Below are 19,810 nucleotides of genomic sequence, written 5' to 3'. Positions count from 1 at the left end.
CATGCACCATTGAAATAGAATTTGGGAATCTTTAAAGAGCTGGCTAATGAATTTGGCTTATATGCTTGGTAGGATTGCTTTGTGGCGACACCAGTGGGATTTGAGGCCATGAGCTCTGCTTTACAAGAGCAATGCTCTGACCAATAATCATTGGAGCCCTCATTCGTAATGTGGAAGGTATTTTATCTTGCAAGGAAAATATATGAGGAAATGTAGATGATAAAAATGTAATGGAATAGGAGATGGAAATCAGAAGTACGATTGAAGACCTTATTTCCAAGGAAGGCTGCAACCTGAATTGTGGTTTGTTTCAAAGGGGTAATTATGTTGTGAGCGCTCGAGATTTCCGTGGTGGAAATTGAAACTGAGGTGTGAAGTGAGTGTTTGTCCAATTTTTAGGATGTTTTGTTACCTTTAAATTAGTATGAGGATATATAGAAGAAAGATAAAATGTAACCTTACTGTCAGGAGTGGGATTTGAACCCACGCCTCCAGGAGAGACTGCGACCTGAACGCAGCGCCTTAGACCGCTCGGCCATCCTGACATACAAAAGCTTAGGTTTTCGAAAAGTTGAATATAACAAAAAAGACAGCATATAGCTCTGCTGTTTATGTTGCTGTTAAGACTTTTGATTTAAAGTATGGGTACAAATTGATTTTACAATCATTTGCACAGAAATATGTTCCTACTTGGCTAAATGACAGACATCTTGTAGAAATAACATCGAAAAAGCTTTTTTAGTCATAGTTTAGCTTTTTCTAATTTGAATTTCCAATTGAATTTGGTATATGATGTACTTTTTTTCCCAATTCTTACAATGTCATGGGTTAAGACAGTATAGTTTTCTTTTAATTTTCAGCATTGGGAAGCTTGTGCCAGAGTTTGTTGCTTAATCCATATTCATGCACCATTGAAATAGAATTTGGGAATCTTTAAAGAGCTGGCTAATGAATTTGGCTTATATGCTTGGTAGGATTGCTTTGTGGCGACACCAGTGGGATTTGAGGCCATGAGCTCTGCTTTACAAGAGCAATGCTCTGACCAATAATCATTGGAGCCCTCATTCGTAATGTGGAAGGTATTTTATCTTGCAAGGAAAATATATGAGGAAATGTAGATGATAAAAATGTAATGGAATAGGAGATGGAAATCAGAAGTACGATTGAAGACCTTATTTCCAAGGAAGGCTGCAACCTGAATTGTGGTTTGTTTCAAAGGGGTAATTATGTTGTGAGCGCTCGAGATTTCCGTGGTGGAAATTGAAACTGAGGTGTGAAGTGAGTGTTTGTCCAATTTTTAGGATGTTTTGTTACCTTTAAATTAGTATGAGGATATATAGAAGAAAGATAAAATGTAACCTTACTGTCAGGAGTGGGATTTGAACCCACACCTCCAGGAGAGACTGCGACCTGAACGCAGCGCCTTAGACCGCTCGGCCATCCTGACATACAAAAGCTTAGGTTTTCGAAAAGTTGAATATAACAAAAAAGACAGCATATAGCTCTGCTGTTTATGTTGCTGTTAAGACTTTTGATTTAAAGTATGGGTACAAATTGATTTTACAATCATTTGCACAGAAATATGTTCCTACTTGGCTAAATGACAGACATCTTGTAGAAATAACATCGAAAAAGCTTTTTTAGTCATAGTTTAGCTTTTTCTAATTTGAATTTCCAATTGAATTTGGTATATGATGTACTTTTTTTCCCAATTCTTACAATGTCATGGGTTAAGACAGTATAGTTTTCTTTTAATTTTCAGCATTGGGAAGCTTGTGCCAGAGTTTGTTGCTTAATCCATATTCATGCACCATTGAAATAGAATTTGGGAATCTTTAAAGAGCTGGCTAATGAATTTGGCTTATATGCTTGGTAGGATTGCTTTGTGGCGACACCAGTGGGATTTGAGGCCATGAGCTCTGCTTTACAAGAGCAATGCTCTGACCAATAATCATTGGAGCCCTCATTCGTAATGTGGAAGGTATTTTATCTTGCAAGGAAAATATATGAGGAAATGTAGATGATAAAAATGTAATGGAATAGGAGATGGAAATCAGAAGTACGATTGAAGACCTTATTTCCAAGGAAGGCTGCAACCTGCACAGAAATATGTTCCTACTTGGCTAAATGACAGACATCTTGTACAAATAACATCGAAAAAGCTTTTTTAGTCATAGTTTAGCTTTTTCTAATTTGAATTTCCAATTGAATTTGGTATATGATGTACTTTTTTTCCCAATTCTTACAATGTCATGGGTTAAGACAGTATAGTTTTCTTTTAATTTTCAGCATTGGGAAGCTTGTGCCAGAGTTTGTTGCTTAATCCATATTCATGCACCATTGAAATAGAATTTGGGAATCTTTAAAGAGCTGGCTAATGAATTTGGCTTATATGCTTGGTAGGATTGCTTTGTGGCGACACCAGTGGGATTTGAGGCCATGAGCTCTGCTTTACAAGAGCAATGCTCTGACCAATAATCATTGGAGCCCTCATTCGTAATGTGGAAGGTATTTTATCTTGCAAGGAAAATATATGAGGAAATGTAGATGATAAAAATGTAATGGAATAGGAGATGGAAATCAGAAGTACGATTGAAGACCTTATTTCCAAGGAAGGCTGCAACCTGAATTGTGGTTTGTTTCAAAGGGGTAATTATGTTGTGAGCGCTCGAGATTTCCGTGGTGGAAATTGAAACTGAGGTGTGAAGTGAGTGTTTGTCCAATTTTTAGGATGTTTTGTTACCTTTAAATTAGTATGAGGATATATAGAAGAAAGATAAAATGTAACCTTACTGTCAGGAGTGGGATTTGAACCCACGCCTCCAGGAGAGACTGCGACCTGAACGCAGCGCCTTAGACCGCTCGGCCATCCTGACATACAAAAGCTTAGGTTTTCGAAAAGTTGAATATAACAAAAAAGACAGCATATAGCTCTGCTGTTTATGTTGCTGTTAAGACTTTTGATTTAAAGTATGGGTACAAATTGATTTTACAATCATTTGCACAGAAATATGTTCCTACTTGGCTAAATGACAGACATCTTGTACAAATAACATCGAAAAAGCTTTTTTAGTCATAGTTTAGCTTTTTCTAATTTGAATTTCCAATTGAATTTGGTATATGATGTACTTTTTTTCCCAATTCTTACAATGTCATGGGTTAAGACAGTATAGTTTTCTTTTAATTTTCAGCATTGGGAAGCTTGTGCCAGAGTTTGTTGCTTAATCCATATTCATGCACCATTGAAATAGAATTTGGGAATCTTTAAAGAGCTGGCTAATGAATTTGGCTTATATGCTTGGTAGGATTGCTTTGTGGCGACACCAGTGGGATTTGAGGCCATGAGCTCTGCTTTACAAGAGCAATGCTCTGACCAATAATCATTGGAGCCCTCATTCGTAATGTGGAAGGTATTTTATCTTGCAAGGAAAATATATGAGGAAATGTAGATGATAAAAATGTAATGGAATAGGAGATGGAAATCAGAAGTACGATTGAAGACCTTATTTCCAAGCAAGGCTGCAACCTGAATTGTGGTTTGTTTCAAAGGGGTAATTATGTTGTGAGCGCTCGAGATTTCCGTGGTGGAAATTGAAACTGAGGTGTGAAGTGAGTGTTTGTCCAATTTTTAGGATGTTTTGTTACCTTTAAATTAGTATGAGGATATATAGAAGAAAGATAAAATGTAACCTTACTGTCAGGAGTGGGATTTGAACCCACGCCTCCAGGAGAGACTGCGACCTGAACGCAGCGCCTTAGACCGCTCGGCCATCCTGACATACAAAAGCTTAGGTTTTCGAAAAGTTGAATATAACAAAAAAGACAGCATATAGCTCTGCTGTTTATGTTGCTGTTAAGACTTTTGATTTAAAGTATGGGTACAAATTGATTTTACAATCATTTGCACAGAAATATGTTCCTACTTGGCTAAATGACAGACATCTTGTACAAATAACATCGAAAAAGCTTTTTTAGTCATAGTTTAGCTTTTTCCAATTTGAATTTCCAATTGAATTTGGTATATGATGTACTTTTTTTCCCAATTCTTACAATGTCATGGGTTAAGACAGTATAGTTTTCTTTTAATTTTCAGCATTGGGAAGCTTGTGCCAGAGTTTGTTGCTTAATCCATATTCATGCACCATTGAAATAGAATTTGGGAATCTTTAAAGAGCTGGCTAATGAATTTGGCTTATATGCTTGGTAGGATTGCTTTGTGGCGACACCAGTGGGATTTGAGGCCATGAGCTCTGCTTTACAAGAGCAATGCTCTGACCAATAATCATTGGAGCCCTCATTCGTAATGTGGAAGGTATTTTATCTTGCAAGGAAAATATATGAGGAAATGTAGATGATAAAAATGTAATGGAATAGGAGATGGAAATCAGAAGTACGATTGAAGACCTTATTTCCAAGGAAGGCTGCAACCTGAATTGTGGTTTGTTACAAAGGGGTAATTATGTTGTGAGCGCTCGAGATTTCTGTGGTGGAAATTGAAACTGAGGTGTGAAGTGAGTGTTTGTCCAATTTTTAGGATGTTTTGTTACCTTTAAATTAGTATGAGGATATATAGAAGAAAGATAAAATGTAACCTTACTGTCAGGAGTGGGATTTGAACCCACGCCTCCAGGAGAAACTGCGACCTGAATGCAGCGCCTTAGACCGCTCGGCCATCCTGACATACAAAAGCTTCGGTTTTCGAAAAGTTGAATATAACAAAAAAGACAGCATATAGCTCTGCTGTTTATGTTGCTGTTAAGACTTTTGATTTAAAGTATGGGTACAAATTGATTTTACAATCATTTGCACAGAAATATGTTCCTACTTGGCTAAATGACAGACATCTTGTACAAATAACATCGAAAAAGCTTCTTTAGTCATAGTTTAGCTTTTTCCAATTTGAATTTCCAATTGAATTTGGTATATGATGTACTTTTTTCCCAATTCTTACAATGTCATGGGTTAAGACAGTATAGTTTTCTTTTAATTTTCAGCATTGGGAAGCTTGTGCCAGAGTTTGTTGCTTAATCCATATTCATGCACCATTGAAATAGAATTTGGGAATCTTTAAAGAGCTGGCTAATGAATTTGGCTTATATGCTTGGTAGGATTGCTTTGTGGCGACACCAGTGGGATTTGAGGCCATGACCTCTGCTTTACAAGAGCAATGCTCTGACCAATAATCATTGGAGCCCTCATTCGTAATGTGGAAGGTATTTTATCTTGCAAGGAAAATATATGAGGAAATGTAGATGATAAAAATGTAATGGAATAGGAGATGGAAATCAGAAGTACGATTGAAGACCTTATTTCCAAGGAAGGCTGCAACCTGCACAGAAATATGTTCCTACTTGGCTAAATGACAGACATCTTGTACAAATAACATCGAAAAAGCTTTTTTAGTCATAGTTTAGCTTTTTCTAATTTGAATTTCCAATTGAATTTGGTATATGATGTACTTTTTTCCCAATTCTTACAATGTCATGGGTTAAGACAGTATAGTTTTCTTTTAATTTTCAGCATTGGGAAGCTTGTGCCAGAGTTTGTTGCTTAATCCATATTCATGCACCATTGAAATAGAATTTGGGAATCTTTAAAGAGCTGGCTAATGAATTTGGCTTATATGCTTGGTAGGATTGCTTTGTGGCGACACCAGTGGGATTTGAGGCCATGAGCTCTGCTTTACAAGAGCAATGCTCTGACCAATAATCATTGGAGCCCTCATTCGTAATGTGGAAGGTATTTTATCTTGCAAGGAAAATATATGAGGAAATGTAGATGATAAAAATGTAATGGAATAGGAGATGGAAATCAGAAGTACGATTGAAGACCTTATTTCCAAGGAAGGCTGCAACCTGAATTGTGGTTTGTTACAAAGGGGTAATTATGTTGTGAGCGCTCGAGATTTCTGTGGTGGAAATTGAAACTGAGGTGTGAAGTGAGTGTTTGTCCAATTTTTAGGATGTTTTGTTACCTTTAAATTAGTATGAGGATATATAGAAGAAAGATAAAATGTAACCTTACTGTCAGGAGTGGGATTTGAACCCACGCCTCCAGGAGAGACTGCGACCTGAATGCAGCGCCTTAGACCGCTCGGCCATCCTGACATACAAAAGCTTAGGTTTTCGAAAAGTTGAATATAACAAAAAAGACAGCATATAGCTCTGCTGTTTATGTTGCTGTTAAGACTTTTGATTTAAAGTATGGGTACAAATTGATTTTACAATCATTTGCACAGAAATATGTTCCTACTTGGCTAAATGACAGACATCTTGTACAAATAACATCGAAAAAGCTTTTTTAGTCATAGTTTACCTTTTTCTAATTTGAATTTCCAATTGAATTTGGTATTTGATGTACTTTTTTTCCCAATTCTTACAATGTCATGGGTTAAGACAGTATAGTTTTCTTTTAATTTTCAGCATTGGGAAGCTTGTGCCAGAGTTTGTTGCTTAATCCATATTCATGCACCATTGAAATAGAATTTGGGAATCTTTAAAGAGCTGGCTAATGAATTTGGCTTATATGCTTGGTAGGATTGCTTTGTGGCGACACCAGTGGGATTTGAGGCCATGACCTCTGCTTTACAAGAGCAATGCTCTGACCAATAATCATTGGAGCCCTCATTCGTAATGTGGAAGGTATTTTATCTTGCAAGGAAAATATATGAGGAAATGTAGATGATAAAAATGTAATGGAATAGGAGATGGAAATCAGAAGTACGATTGAAGACCTTATTTCCAAGGAAGGCTGCAACCTGAATTGTGGTTTGTTACAAAGGGGTAATTATGTTGTGAGCGCTCGAGATTTCCGTGGTGGAAATTGAAACTGAGGTGTGAAGTGAGTGTTTGTCCAATTTTTAGGATGTTTTGTTACCTTTAAATTAGTATGAGGATATATAGAAGAAAGATAAAATGTAACCTTACTGTCAGGAGTGGGATTTGAACCCACGCCTCCAGGAGAGACTGCGACCTGAACGCAGCGCCTTAGACCGCTCGGCCATCCTGACATACAAAAGCTTAGGTTTTCGAAAAGTTGAATATAACAAAAAAGACAGCATATAGCTCTGCTGTTTATGTTGCTGTTAAGACTTTTGATTTAAAGTATGGGTACAAATTGATTTTACAATCATTTGCACAGAAATATGTTCCTACTTGGCTAAATGACAGACATCTTGTACAAATAACATCGAAAAAGCTTTTTTAGTCATAGTTTAGCTTTTTCTAATTTGAATTTCCAATTGAATTTGGTATATGATGTACTTTTTTTCCCAATTCTTACAATGTCATGGGTTAAGACAGTATAGTTTTCTTTTAATTTTCAGCATTGGGAAGCTTGTGCCAGAGTTTGTTGCTTAATCCATATTCATGCACCATTGAAATAGAATTTGGGAATCTTTAAAGAGCTGGCTAATGAATTTGGCTTATATGCTTGGTAGGATTGCTTTGTGGCGACACCAGTGGGATTTGAGGCCATGAGCTCTGCTTTACAAGAGCAATGCTCTGACCAATAATCATTGGAGCCCTCATTCGTAATGTGGAAGGTATTTTATCTTGCAAGGAAAATATATGAGGAAATGTAGATGATAAAAATGTAATGGAATAGGAGATGGAAATCAGAAGTACGATTGAAGACCTTATTTCCAAGGAAGGCTGCAACCTGAATTGTGGTTTGTTTCAAAGGGGTAATTATGTTGTGAGCGCTCGAGATTTCCGTGGTGGAAATTGAAACTGAGGTGTGAAGTGAGTGTTTGTCCAATTTTTAGGATGTTTTGTTACCTTTAAATTAGTATGAGGATATATAGAAGAAAGATAAAATGTAACCTTACTGTCAGGAGTGGGATTTGAACCCACGCCTCCAGGAGAGACTGCGACCTGAACGCAGCGCCTTAGACCGCTCGGCCATCCTGACATACAAAAGCTTAGGTTTTCGAAAAGTTGAATATAACAAAAAAGACAGCATATAGCTCTGCTGTTTATGTTGCTGTTAAGACTTTTGATTTAAAGTATGGGTACAAATTGATTTTACAATCATTTGCACAGAAATATGTTCCTACTTGGCTAAATGACAGACATCTTGTACAAATAACATCGAAAAAGCTTTTTTAGTCATAGTTTAGCTTTTTCTAATTTGAATTTCCAATTGAATTTGGTATATGATGTACTTTTTTTCCCAATTCTTACAATGTCATGGGTTAAGACAGTATAGTTTTCTTTTAATTTTCAGCATTGGGAAGCTTGTGCCAGAGTTTGTTGCTTAATCCATATTCATGCACCATTGAAATAGAATTTGGGAATCTTTAAAGAGCTGGCTAATGAATTTGGCTTATATGCTTGGTAGGATTGCTTTGTGGCGACACCAGTGGGATTTGAGGCCATGAGCTCTGCTTTACAAGAGCAATGCTCTGACCAATAATCATTGGAGCCCTCATTCGTAATGTGGAAGGTATTTTATCTTGCAAGGAAAATATATGAGGAAATGTAGATGATAAAAATGTAATGGAATAGGAGATGGAAATCAGAAGTACGATTGAAGACCTTATTTCCAAGGAAGGCTGCAACCTGAATTGTGGTTTGTTTCAAAGGGGTAATTATGTTGTGAGCGCTCGAGATTTCCGTGGTGGAAATTGAAACTGAGGTGTGAAGTGAGTGTTTGTCCAATTTTTAGGATGTTTTGTTACCTTTAAATTAGTATGAGGATATATAGAAGAAAGATAAAATGTAACCTTACTGTCAGGAGTGGGATTTGAACCCACGCCTCCAGGAGAGACTGCGACCTGAACGCAGCGCCTTAGACCGCTCGGCCATCCTGACATACAAAAGCTTAGGTTTTCGAAAAGTTGAATATAACAAAAAAGACAGCATATAGCTCTGCTGTTTATGTTGCTGTTAAGACTTTTGATTTAAAGTATGGGTACAAATTGATTTTACAATCATTTGCACAGAAATATGTTCCTACTTGGCTAAATGACAGACATCTTGTACAAATAACATCGAAAAAGCTTTTTTAGTCATAGTTTAGCTTTTTCTAATTTGAATTTCCAATTGAATTTGGTATATGATGTACTTTTTTTCCCAATTCTTACAATGTCATGGGTTAAGACAGTATAGTTTTCTTTTAATTTTCAGCATTGGGAAGCTTGTGCCAGAGTTTGTTGCTTAATCCATATTCATGCACCATTGAAATAGAATTTGGGAATCTTTAAAGAGCTGGCTAATGAATTTGGCTTATATGCTTGGTAGGATTGCTTTGTGGCGACACCAGTGGGATTTGAGGCCATGAGCTCTGCTTTACAAGAGCAATGCTCTGACCAATAATCATTGGAGCCCTCATTCGTAATGTGGAAGGTATTTTATCTTGCAAGGAAAATATATGAGGAAATGTAGATGATAAAAATGTAATGGAATAGGAGATGGAAATCAGAAGTACGATTGAAGACCTTATTTCCAAGGAAGGCTGCAACCTGAATTGTGGTTTGTTTCAAAGGGGTAATTATGTTGTGAGCGCTCGAGATTTCCGTGGTGGAAATTGAAACTGAGGTGTGAAGTGAGTGTTTGTCCAATTTTTAGGATGTTTTGTTACCTTTAAATTAGTATGAGGATATATAGAAGAAAGATAAAATGTAACCTTACTGTCAGGAGTGGGATTTGAACCCACGCCTGCAGGAGAGACTGTGACCTGAACGCAGCGCCTTAGACCGCTTGGCCATCCTGACATACAAAAGCTTAGGTTTTCGAAAAGTTGAATATAACAAAAAAAGACAGCATATAGCTCTGCTGTTTATGTTGCTGTTAAGACTTTTGATTTAAAGTATGGGTACAAATTGATTTTACAATCATTTGCACAGAAATATGTTCCTACTTGGCTAAATGACAGACATCTTGTACAAATAACATCGAAAAAGCTTTTTTAGTCATAGTTTAGCTTTTTCTAATTTGAATTTCCAATTGAATTTGGTATATGATGTACTTTTTTCCCAATTCTTACAATGTCATGGGTTAAGACAGTATAGTTTTCTTTTAATTTTCAGCATTGGGAAGCTTGTGCCAGAGTTTGTTGCTTAATCCATATTCATGCACCATTGAAATAGAATTTGGGAATCTTTAAAGAGCTGGCTAATGAATTTGGCTTATATGCTTGGTAGGATTGCTTTGTGGCGACACCAGTGGGATTTGAGGCCATGAGCTCTGCTTTACAAGAGCAATGCTCTGACCAATAATCATTGGAGCCCTCATTCGTAATGTGGAAGGTATTTTATCTTGCAAGGAAAATATATGAGGAAATGTAGATGATAAAAATGTAATGGAATAGGAGATGGAAATCAGAAGTACGATTGAAGACCTTATTTCCAAGGAAGGCTGCAACCTGAATTGTGGTTTGTTACAAAGGGGTAATTATGTTGTGAGCGCTCGAGATTTCCGTGGTGGAAATTGAAACTGAGGTGTGAAGTGAGTGTTTGTCCAATTTTTAGGATGTTTTGTTACCTTTAAATTAGTATGAGGATATATAGAAGAAAGATAAAATGTAACCTTACTGTCAGGAGTGGGATTTGAACCCACGCCTCCAGGAGAGACTGCGACCTGAACGCAGCGCCTTAGACCGCTCGGCCATCCTGACATACAAAAGCTTAGGTTTTCGAAAAGTTGAATATAACAAAAAAGACAGCATATAGCTCTGCTGTTTATGTTGCTGTTAAGACTTTTGATTTAAAGTATGGGTACAAATTGATTTTACAATCATTTGCACAGAAATATGTTCCTACTTGGCTAAATGACAGACATCTTGTACAAATAACATCGAAAAAGCTTTTTTAGTCATAGTTTAGCTTTTTCTAATTTGAATTTCCAATTGAATTTGGTATATGATGTACTTTTTTTCCCAATTCTTACAATGTCATGGGTTAAGACAGTATAGTTTTCTTTTAATTTTCAGCATTGGGAAGCTTGTGCCAGAGTTTGTTGCTTAATCCATATTCATGCACCATTGAAATAGAATTTGGGAATCTTTAAAGAGCTGGCTAATGAATTTGGCTTATATGCTTGGTAGGATTGCTTTGTGGCGACCACCAGTGGGATTTGAGGCCATGAGCTCTGCTTTACAAGAGCAATGCTCTGACCAATAATCATTGGAGCCCTCATTCGTAATGTGGAAGGTATTTTATCTTGCAAGGAAAATATATGAGGAAATGTAGATGATAAAAATGTAATGGAATAGGAGATGGAAATCAGAAGTACGATTGAAGACCTTATTTCCAAGGAAGGCTGCAACCTGAATTGTGGTTTGTTTCAAAGGGGTAATTATGTTGTGAGCGCTCGAGATTTCCGTGGTGGAAATTGAAACTGAGGTGTGAAGTGAGTGTTTGTCCAATTTTTAGGAGATGTTTTGTTACCTTTAAATTAGTATGAGGATATATAGAAGAAAGATAAAATGTAACCTTACTGTCAGGAGTGGGATTTGAACCCACGCCTCCAGGAGAGACTGCGACCTGAACGCAGCGCCTTAGACCGCTCGGCCATCCTGACATACAAAAGCTTAGGTTTTCGAAAAGTTGAATATAACAAAAAAGACAGCATATAGCTCTGCTGTTTATGTTGCTGTTAAGACTTTTGATTTAAAGTATGGGTACAAATTGATTTTACAATCATTTGCACAGAAATATGTTCCTACTTGGCTAAATGACAGACATCTTGTACAAATAACATCGAAAAAGCTTTTTTAGTCATAGTTTAGCTTTTTCCAATTTGAATTTCCAATTGAATTTGGTATATGATGTACTTTTTTTCCCAATTCTTACAATGTCATGGGTTAAGACAGTATAGTTTTCTTTTAATTTTCAGCATTGGGAAGCTTGTGCCAGAGTTTGTTGCTTAATCCATATTCATGCACCATTGAAATAGAATTTGGGAATCTTTAAAGAGCTGGCTAATGAATTTGGCTTATATGCTTGGTAGGATTGCTTTGTGGCGACACCAGTGGGATTTGAGGCCATGAGCTCTGCTTTACAAGAGCAATGCTCTGACCAATAATCATTGGAGCCCTCATTCGTAATGTGGAAGGTATTTTATCTTGCAAGGAAAATATATGAGGAAATGTAGATGATAAAAATGTAATGGAATAGGAGATGGAAATCAGAAGTACGATTGAAGACCTTATTTCCAAGGAAGGCTGCAACCTGAATTGTGGTTTGTTACAAAGGGGTAATTATGTTGTGAGCGCTCGAGATTTCCGTGGTGGAAATTGAAACTGAGGTGTGAAGTGAGTGTTTGTCCAATTTTTAGGATGTTTTGTTACCTTTAAATTAGTATGAGGATATATAGAAGAAAGATAAAATGTAACCTTACTGTCAGGAGTGGGATTTGAACCCACGCCTCCAGGAGAAACTGCGACCTGAATGCAGCGCCTTAGACCGCTCGGCCATCCTGACATACAAAAGCTTCGGTTTTCGAAAAGTTGAATATAACAAAAAAGACAGCATATAGCTCTGCTGTTTATGTTGCTGTTAAGACTTTTGATTTAAAGTATGGGTACAAATTGATTTTACAATCATTTGCACAGAAATATGTTCCTACTTGGCTAAATGACAGACATCTTGTACAAATAACATCGAAAAAGCTTCTTTAGTCATAGTTTAGCTTTTTCCAATTTGAATTTCCAATTGAATTTGGTATATGATGTACTTTTTTCCCAATTCTTACAATGTCATGGGTTAAGACAGTATAGTTTTCTTTTAATTTTCAGCATTGGGAAGCTTGTGCCAGAGTTTGTTGCTTAATCCATATTCATGCACCATTGAAATAGAATTTGGGAATCTTTAAAGAGCTGGCTAATGAATTTGGCTTATATGCTTGGTAGGATTGCTTTGTGGCGACACCAGTGGGATTTGAGGCCATGACCTCTGCTTTACAAGAGCAATGCTCTGACCAATAATCATTGGAGCCCTCATTCGTAATGTGGAAGGTATTTTATCTTGCAAGGAAAATATATGAGGAAATGTAGATGATAAAAATGTAATGGAATAGGAGATGGAAATCAGAAGTACGATTGAAGACCTTATTTCCAAGGAAGGCTGCAACCTGCACAGAAATATGTTCCTACTTGGCTAAATGACAGACATCTTGTACAAATAACATCGAAAAAGCTTTTTTAGTCATAGTTTAGCTTTTTCTAATTTGAATTTCCAATTGAATTTGGTATATGATGTACTTTTTTCCCAATTCTTACAATGTCATGGGTTAAGACAGTATAGTTTTCTTTTAATTTTCAGCATTGGGAAGCTTGTGCCAGAGTTTGTTGCTTAATCCATATTCATGCACCATTGAAATAGAATTTGGGAATCTTTAAAGAGCTGGCTAATGAATTTGGCTTATATGCTTGGTAGGATTGCTTTGTGGCGACACCAGTGGGATTTGAGGCCATGAGCTCTGCTTTACAAGAGCAATGCTCTGACCAATAATCATTGGAGCCCTCATTCGTAATGTGGAAGGTATTTTATCTTGCAAGGAAAATATATGAGGAAATGTAGATGATAAAAATGTAATGGAATAGGAGATGGAAATCAGAAGTACGATTGAAGACCTTATTTCCAAGGAAGGCTGCAACCTGAATTGTGGTTTGTTACAAAGGGGTAATTATGTTGTGAGCGCTCGAGATTTCTGTGGTGGAAATTGAAACTGAGGTGTGAAGTGAGTGTTTGTCCAATTTTTAGGATGTTTTGTTACCTTTAAATTAGTATGAGGATATATAGAAGAAAGATAAAATGTAACCTTACTGTCAGGAGTGGGATTTGAACCCACGCCTCCAGGAGAGACTGCGACCTGAATGCAGCGCCTTAGACCGCTCGGCCATCCTGACATACAAAAGCTTAGGTTTTCGAAAAGTTGAATATAACAAAAAAGACAGCATATAGCTCTGCTGTTTATGTTGCTGTTAAGACTTTTGATTTAAAGTATGGGTACAAATTGATTTTACAATCATTTGCACAGAAATATGTTCCTACTTGGCTAAATGACAGACATCTTGTACAAATAACATCGAAAAAGCTTTTTTAGTCATAGTTTACCTTTTTCTAATTTGAATTTCCAATTGAATTTGGTATTTGATGTACTTTTTTTCCCAATTCTTACAATGTCATGGGTTAAGACAGTATAGTTTTCTTTTAATTTTCAGCATTGGGAAGCTTGTGCAGAGTTTGTTGCTTAATCCATATTCATGCACCATTGAAATAGAATTTGGGAATCTTTAAAGAGCTGGCTAATGAATTTGGCTTATATGCTTGGTAGGATTGCTTTGTGGCGACACCAGTGGGGATTTGAGGCCATGAGCTCTGCTTTACAAGAGCAATGCTCTGACCAATAATCATTGGAGCCCTCATTCGTAATGTGGAAGGTATTTATCTTGCAAGGAAAATATATGAGGAAATGTAGATGATAAAAATGTAATGGAATAGGAGATGGAAATCAGAAGTACGATTGAAGACCTTATTTCCAAGGAAGGCTGCAACCTGAATTGTGGTTTGTTACAAAGGGGTAATTATGTTGTGAGCGCTCGAGATTTCCGTGGTGGAAATTGAAACTGAGGTGTGAAGTGAGTGTTTGTCCAATTTTTAGGATGTTTTGTTACCTTAAATTAGTATGAGGATATATAGAAGAAAGATAAAATGTAACCTTACTGTCAGGAGTGGGATTTGAACCCACGCCTCCAGGAGAGACTGCGACCTGAACGCAGCGCCTTAGACCGCTCGGCCATCCTGACATACAAAAGCTTAGGTTTTCGAAAAGTTGAATATAACAAAAAAGACAGCATATAGCTCTGCTGTTTATGTTGCTGTTAAGACTTTTGATTTAAAGTATGGGTACAAATTGATTTTACAATCATTTGCACAGAAATATGTTCCTACTTGGCTAAATGACAGACATCTTGTACAAATAACATCGAAAAAGCTTTTTTAGTCATAGTTTAGCTTTTTCTAATTTGAATTTCCAATGAATTTGGTATATGATGTACTTTTTTCCCAATTCTTACAATGTCATGGGTTAAGACAGTATAGTTTTCTTTTAATTTTCAGCATTGGGAAGCTTGTGCCAGAGTTTGTTGCTTAATCCATATTCATGCACCATTGAAATAGAATTTGGGAATCTTTAAAGAGCTGGCTAATGAATTTGGCTTATATGCTTGGTAGGATTGCTTTGTGGCGACACCAGTGGGATTTGAGGCCATGAGCTCTGCTTTACAAGAGCAATGCTCTGACCAATAATCATTGGAGCCCTCATTCGTAATGTGGAAGGTATTTTATCTTGCAAGGAAAATATATGAGGAAATGTAGATGATAAAAATGTAATGGAATAGGAGATGGAAATCAGAAGTACGATTGAAGACCTTATTTCCAAGGAAGGCTGCAACCTGAATTGTGGTTTGTTTCAAAGGGGTAATTATGTTGTGAGCGCTCGAGATTTCCGTGGTGGAAATTGAAACTGAGGTGTGAAGTGAGTGTTTGTCCAATTTTTAGGATGTTTTGTTACCTTTAAATTAGTATGAGGATATATAGAAGAAAGATAAAATGTAACCTTACTGTCAGGAGTGGGATTTGAACCCACGCCTGCAGGAGAGACTGTGACCTGAACGCAGCGCCTTAGACCGCTTGGCCATCCTGACATACAAAAGCTTAGGTTTTCGAAAAGTTGAATATAACAAAAAAGACAGCATATAGCTCTGCTGTTTATGTTGCTGTTAAGACTTTTGATTTAAAGTATGGTACAAATTGATTTTACAATCATTTGCACAGAAATATGTTCCTACTTGGCTAAATGACAGACATCTTGTACAAATAACATCGAAAAAGCTTTTTTAGTCATAGTTTAGCTTTTTCTAATTTGAATTTCCAATTGGAATTTGGTATATGATGTACTTTTTTCCCAATTCTTACAATGTCATGGGTTAAGACAGTATAGTTTTCTTTTAATTTTCAGCATTGGGAAGCTTGTGCCAGAGTTTGTTGCTTAATCCATATTCATGCACCATTGAAATAGAATTTGGGAATCTTAAAGAGCTGGCTAATGAATTTGGCTTATATGCTTGGTAGGATTGCTTTGTGGCGACACCAGTGGGATTTGAGGCCATGAGCTCTGCTTTACAAGAGCAATGCTCTGACCAATAATCATTGGAGCCCTCATTCGTAATGTGGAAGGTATTTTATCTTGCAAGGAAAATATATGAGGAAATGTAGATGATAAAAATGTAATGGAATAGGAGATGGAAATCAGAAGTACGATTGAAGACCTTATTTCCAAGGAAGGCTGCAACCTGAATTGTGGTTTGTTACAAAGGGGTAATTATGTTGTGAGCGCTCGAGATTTCCGTGGTGGAAATTGAAACTGAGGTGTGAAGTGAGTGTTTGTCCAATTTTTAGGATGTTTTGTTACCTTTAAATTAGTATGAGGATATATAGAAGAAAGATAAAATGTAACCTTACTGTCAGGAGTGGGATTTGAACCCACGCCTCCAGGAGAGACTGCGACCTGAACGCAGCGCCTTAGACCGCTCGGCCATCCTGACATACAAAAGCTTAGGTTTTCGAAAAGTTGAATATAACAAAAAAGACAGCATATAAGCTCTGCTGTTTATGTTGCTGTTAAGACTTTTGATTTAAAGTATGGGTACAAATTGATTTTACAATCATTTGCACAGAAATATGTTCCTACTTGGCTAAATGACAGACATCTTGTACAAATAACATCGAAAAGCTTTTTTAGTCATAGTTTAGCTTTTTCTAATTTGAATTTCCAATTGAATTTGGTATATGATGTACTTTTTTTTCCCAATTCTTACAATGTCATGGGTTAAGACAGTATAGTTTTCTTTTAATTTTCAGCATTGGGAAGCTTGTGCCAGAGTTTGTTGCTTAATCCATATTCATGCACCATTGAAATAGAATTTGGGAATCTTTAAAGAGCTGGCTAATGAATTTGGCTTATATGCTTGGTAGGATTGCTTTGTGGCGACACCAGTGGGATTTGAGGCCATGAGCTCTGCTTTACAAGAGCAATGCTCTGACCAATAATCATTGGAGCCCTCATTCGTAATGTGGAAGGTATTTTATCTTGCAAGGAAAATATATGAGGAAATGTAGATGATAAAAATGTAATGGAATAGGAGATGGAAATCAGAAGTACGATTGAAGACCTTATTTCCAAGGAAGGCTGCAACCTGAATTGTGGTTTGTTTCAAAGGGGTAATTATGTTGTGAGCGCTCGAGATTTCCGTGGTGGAAATTGAAACTGAGGTGTGAAGTGAGTGTTTGTCCAATTTTTAGGATGTTTTGTTACCTTTAAATTAGTATGAGGATATATAGAAGAAAGATAAAATGTAACCTTACTGTCAGGAGTGGGATTTGAACCCACGCCTCCAGGAGAGACTGCGACCTGAACGCAGCGCCTTAGACCGCTCGGCCATCCTGACATACAAAAGCTTAGGTTTTCGAAAAGTTGAATATAACAAAAAAGACAGCATATAGCTCTGCTGTTTATGTTGCTGTTAAGACTTTTGATTTAAAGTATGGGTACAAATTGATTTTACAATCATTTGCACAGAAATATGTTCCTACTTGGCTAAATGACAGACATCTTGTACAAATAACATCGAAAAAGCTTTTTTAGTCATAGTTTAGCTTTTTCCAATTTGAATTTCCAATTGAATTTGGTATATGATGTACTTTTTTTCCCAATTCTTACAATGTCATGGGTTAAGACAGTATAGTTTTCTTTTAATTTTCAGCATTGGGAAGCTTGTGCCAGAGTTTGTTGCTTAATCCATATTCATGCACCATTGAAATAGAATTTGGGAATCTTTAAAGAGCTGGCTAATGAATTTGGCTTATATGCTTGGTAGGATTGCTTTGTGGCGACACCAGTGGGATTTGAGGCCATGAGCTCTGCTTTACAAGAGCAATGCTCTGACCAATAATCATTGGAGCCCTCATTCGTAATGTGGAAGGTATTTTATCTTGCAAGGAAAATATATGAGGAAATGTAGATGATAAAAATGTAATGGAATAGGAGATGGAAATCAGAAGTACGATTGAAGACCTTATTTCCAAGGAAGGCTGCAACCTGAATTGTGGTTTGTTACAAAGGGGTAATTATGTTGTGAGCGCTCGAGATTTCTGTGGTGGAAATTGAAACTGAGGTGTGAAGTGAGTGTTTGTCCAATTTTTAGGATGTTTTGTTACCTTTAAATTAGTATGAGGATATATAGAAGAAAGATAAAATGTAACCTTACTGTCAGGAGTGGGATTTGAACCCACGCCTCCAGGAGAAACTGCGACCTGAATGCAGCGCCTTAGACCGCTCGGCCATCCTGACATACAAAAGCTTCGGTTTTCGAAAAGTTGAATATAACAAAAAAGACAGCATATAGCTCTGCTGTTTATGTTGCTGTTAAGACTTTTGATTTAAAGTATGGGTACAAATTGATTTTACAATCATTTGCACAGAAATATGTTCCTACTTGGCTAAATGACAGACATCTTGTACAAATAACATCGAAAAAGCTTCTTTAGTCATAGTTTAGCTTTTTCCAATTTGAATTTCCAATTGAATTTGGTATATGATGTACTTTTTTCCCAATTCTTACAATGTCATGGGTTAAGACAGTATAGTTTTCTTTTAATTTTCAGCATTGGGAAGCTTGTGCCAGAGTTTGTTGCTTAATCCATATTCATGCACCATTGAAATAGAATTTGGGAATCTTTAAAGAGCTGGCTAATGAATTTGGCTTATATGCTTGGTAGGATTGCTTTGTGGCGACACCAGTGGGATTTGAGGCCATGACCTCTGCTTTACAAGAGCAATGCTCTGACCAATAATCATTGGAGCCCTCATTCGTAATGTGGAAGGTATTTTATCTTGCAAGGAAAATATATGAGGAAATGTAGATGATAAAAATGTAATGGAATAGGAGATGGAAATCAGAAGTACGATTGAAGACCTTATTTCCAAGGAAGGCTGCAACCTGCACAGAAATATGTTCCTACTTGGCTAAATGACAGACATCTTGTACAAATAACATCGAAAAAAGCTTTTTTAGTCATAGTTTAGCTTTTTCTAATTTGAATTTCCAATTGAATTTGGTATATGATGTACTTTTTTCCCAATTCTTACAATGTCATGGGTTAAGACAGTATAGTTTTCTTTTAATTTTCAGCATTGGGAAGCTTGTGCCAGAGTTTGTTGCTTAATCCATATTCATGCACCATTGAAATAGAATTTGGGAATCTTTAAAGAGCTGGCTAATGAATTTGGCTTATATGCTTGGTAGGATTGCTTTGTGGCGACACCAGTGGGATTTGAGGCCATGAGCTCTGCTTTACAAGAGCAATGCTCTGACCAATAATCATTGGAGCCCTCATTCGTAATGTGGAAGGTATTTTATCTTGCAAGGAAAATATATGAGGAAATGTAGATGATAAAAATGTAATGGAATAGGAGATGGAAATCAGAAGTACGATTGAAGACCTTATTTCCAAGGAAGGCTGCAACCTGAATTGTGGTTTGTTACAAAGGGGTAATTATGTTGTGAGCGCTCGAGATTTCTGTGGTGGAAATTGAAACTGAGGTGTGAAGTGAGTGTTTGTCCAATTTTTAGGATGTTTTGTTACCTTTAAATTAGTATGAGGATATATAGAAGAAAGATAAAATGTAACCTTACTGTCAGGAGTGGGATTTGAACCCACGCCTCCAGGAGAGACTGCGACCTGAATGCAGCGCCTTAGACCGCTCGGCCATCCTGACATACAAAAGCTTAGGTTTTCGAAAAA

General features: G+C 36.8%; 11 non-coding genes across 11 annotated transcripts; all 11 read right to left on the bottom strand.

The window, feature by feature from the left end:
* Nucleotides 1-462: 462 nt before the first annotated feature.
* Nucleotides 463-545, bottom strand: TRNAL-CAG (transfer RNA leucine (anticodon CAG)). Its single transcript has one exon. It is a non-coding gene; the product is annotated as a tRNA-Leu (tRNA).
* Nucleotides 546-2,793: 2,248 nt separating this feature from the next.
* Nucleotides 2,794-2,876, bottom strand: TRNAL-CAG (transfer RNA leucine (anticodon CAG)). The gene has a single exon. It is a non-coding gene; the product is annotated as a tRNA-Leu (tRNA).
* An 819-nt stretch (nucleotides 2,877-3,695) lies between these two features.
* TRNAL-CAG (transfer RNA leucine (anticodon CAG)) lies at nucleotides 3,696-3,778 on the bottom strand. The gene has a single exon. It is a non-coding gene; the product is annotated as a tRNA-Leu (tRNA).
* Nucleotides 3,779-6,926: 3,148 nt separating this feature from the next.
* On the bottom strand, nucleotides 6,927-7,009 carry TRNAL-CAG (transfer RNA leucine (anticodon CAG)). The gene has a single exon. It is a non-coding gene; the product is annotated as a tRNA-Leu (tRNA).
* Nucleotides 7,010-7,828: 819 nt separating this feature from the next.
* On the bottom strand, nucleotides 7,829-7,911 carry TRNAL-CAG (transfer RNA leucine (anticodon CAG)). Its single transcript has one exon. It is a non-coding gene; the product is annotated as a tRNA-Leu (tRNA).
* Nucleotides 7,912-8,730: 819 nt separating this feature from the next.
* On the bottom strand, nucleotides 8,731-8,813 carry TRNAL-CAG (transfer RNA leucine (anticodon CAG)). Its single transcript has one exon. It is a non-coding gene; the product is annotated as a tRNA-Leu (tRNA).
* Nucleotides 8,814-10,534: 1,721 nt separating this feature from the next.
* TRNAL-CAG (transfer RNA leucine (anticodon CAG)) lies at nucleotides 10,535-10,617 on the bottom strand. The gene has a single exon. It is a non-coding gene; the product is annotated as a tRNA-Leu (tRNA).
* An 822-nt stretch (nucleotides 10,618-11,439) lies between these two features.
* TRNAL-CAG (transfer RNA leucine (anticodon CAG)) lies at nucleotides 11,440-11,522 on the bottom strand. The gene has a single exon. It is a non-coding gene; the product is annotated as a tRNA-Leu (tRNA).
* A 3,146-nt stretch (nucleotides 11,523-14,668) lies between these two features.
* On the bottom strand, nucleotides 14,669-14,751 carry TRNAL-CAG (transfer RNA leucine (anticodon CAG)). Its single transcript has one exon. It is a non-coding gene; the product is annotated as a tRNA-Leu (tRNA).
* Nucleotides 14,752-16,468: 1,717 nt separating this feature from the next.
* TRNAL-CAG (transfer RNA leucine (anticodon CAG)) lies at nucleotides 16,469-16,551 on the bottom strand. Its single transcript has one exon. It is a non-coding gene; the product is annotated as a tRNA-Leu (tRNA).
* Nucleotides 16,552-17,371: 820 nt separating this feature from the next.
* Nucleotides 17,372-17,454, bottom strand: TRNAL-CAG (transfer RNA leucine (anticodon CAG)). Its single transcript has one exon. It is a non-coding gene; the product is annotated as a tRNA-Leu (tRNA).
* Between the last annotated feature and the right edge of the window lie 2,356 nt (nucleotides 17,455-19,810).

The sequence above is a fragment of the Mixophyes fleayi genome, unplaced genomic scaffold (assembly GCF_038048845.1).
Source record: "Mixophyes fleayi isolate aMixFle1 unplaced genomic scaffold, aMixFle1.hap1 Scaffold_612, whole genome shotgun sequence".
Classification (NCBI taxonomy): Eukaryota; Metazoa; Chordata; class Amphibia; order Anura; family Limnodynastidae; genus Mixophyes; species Mixophyes fleayi.
The sequence above is the reverse complement of the archived record's forward strand: the minus strand, read 5'-3'. Positions and strand labels throughout refer to the sequence as shown.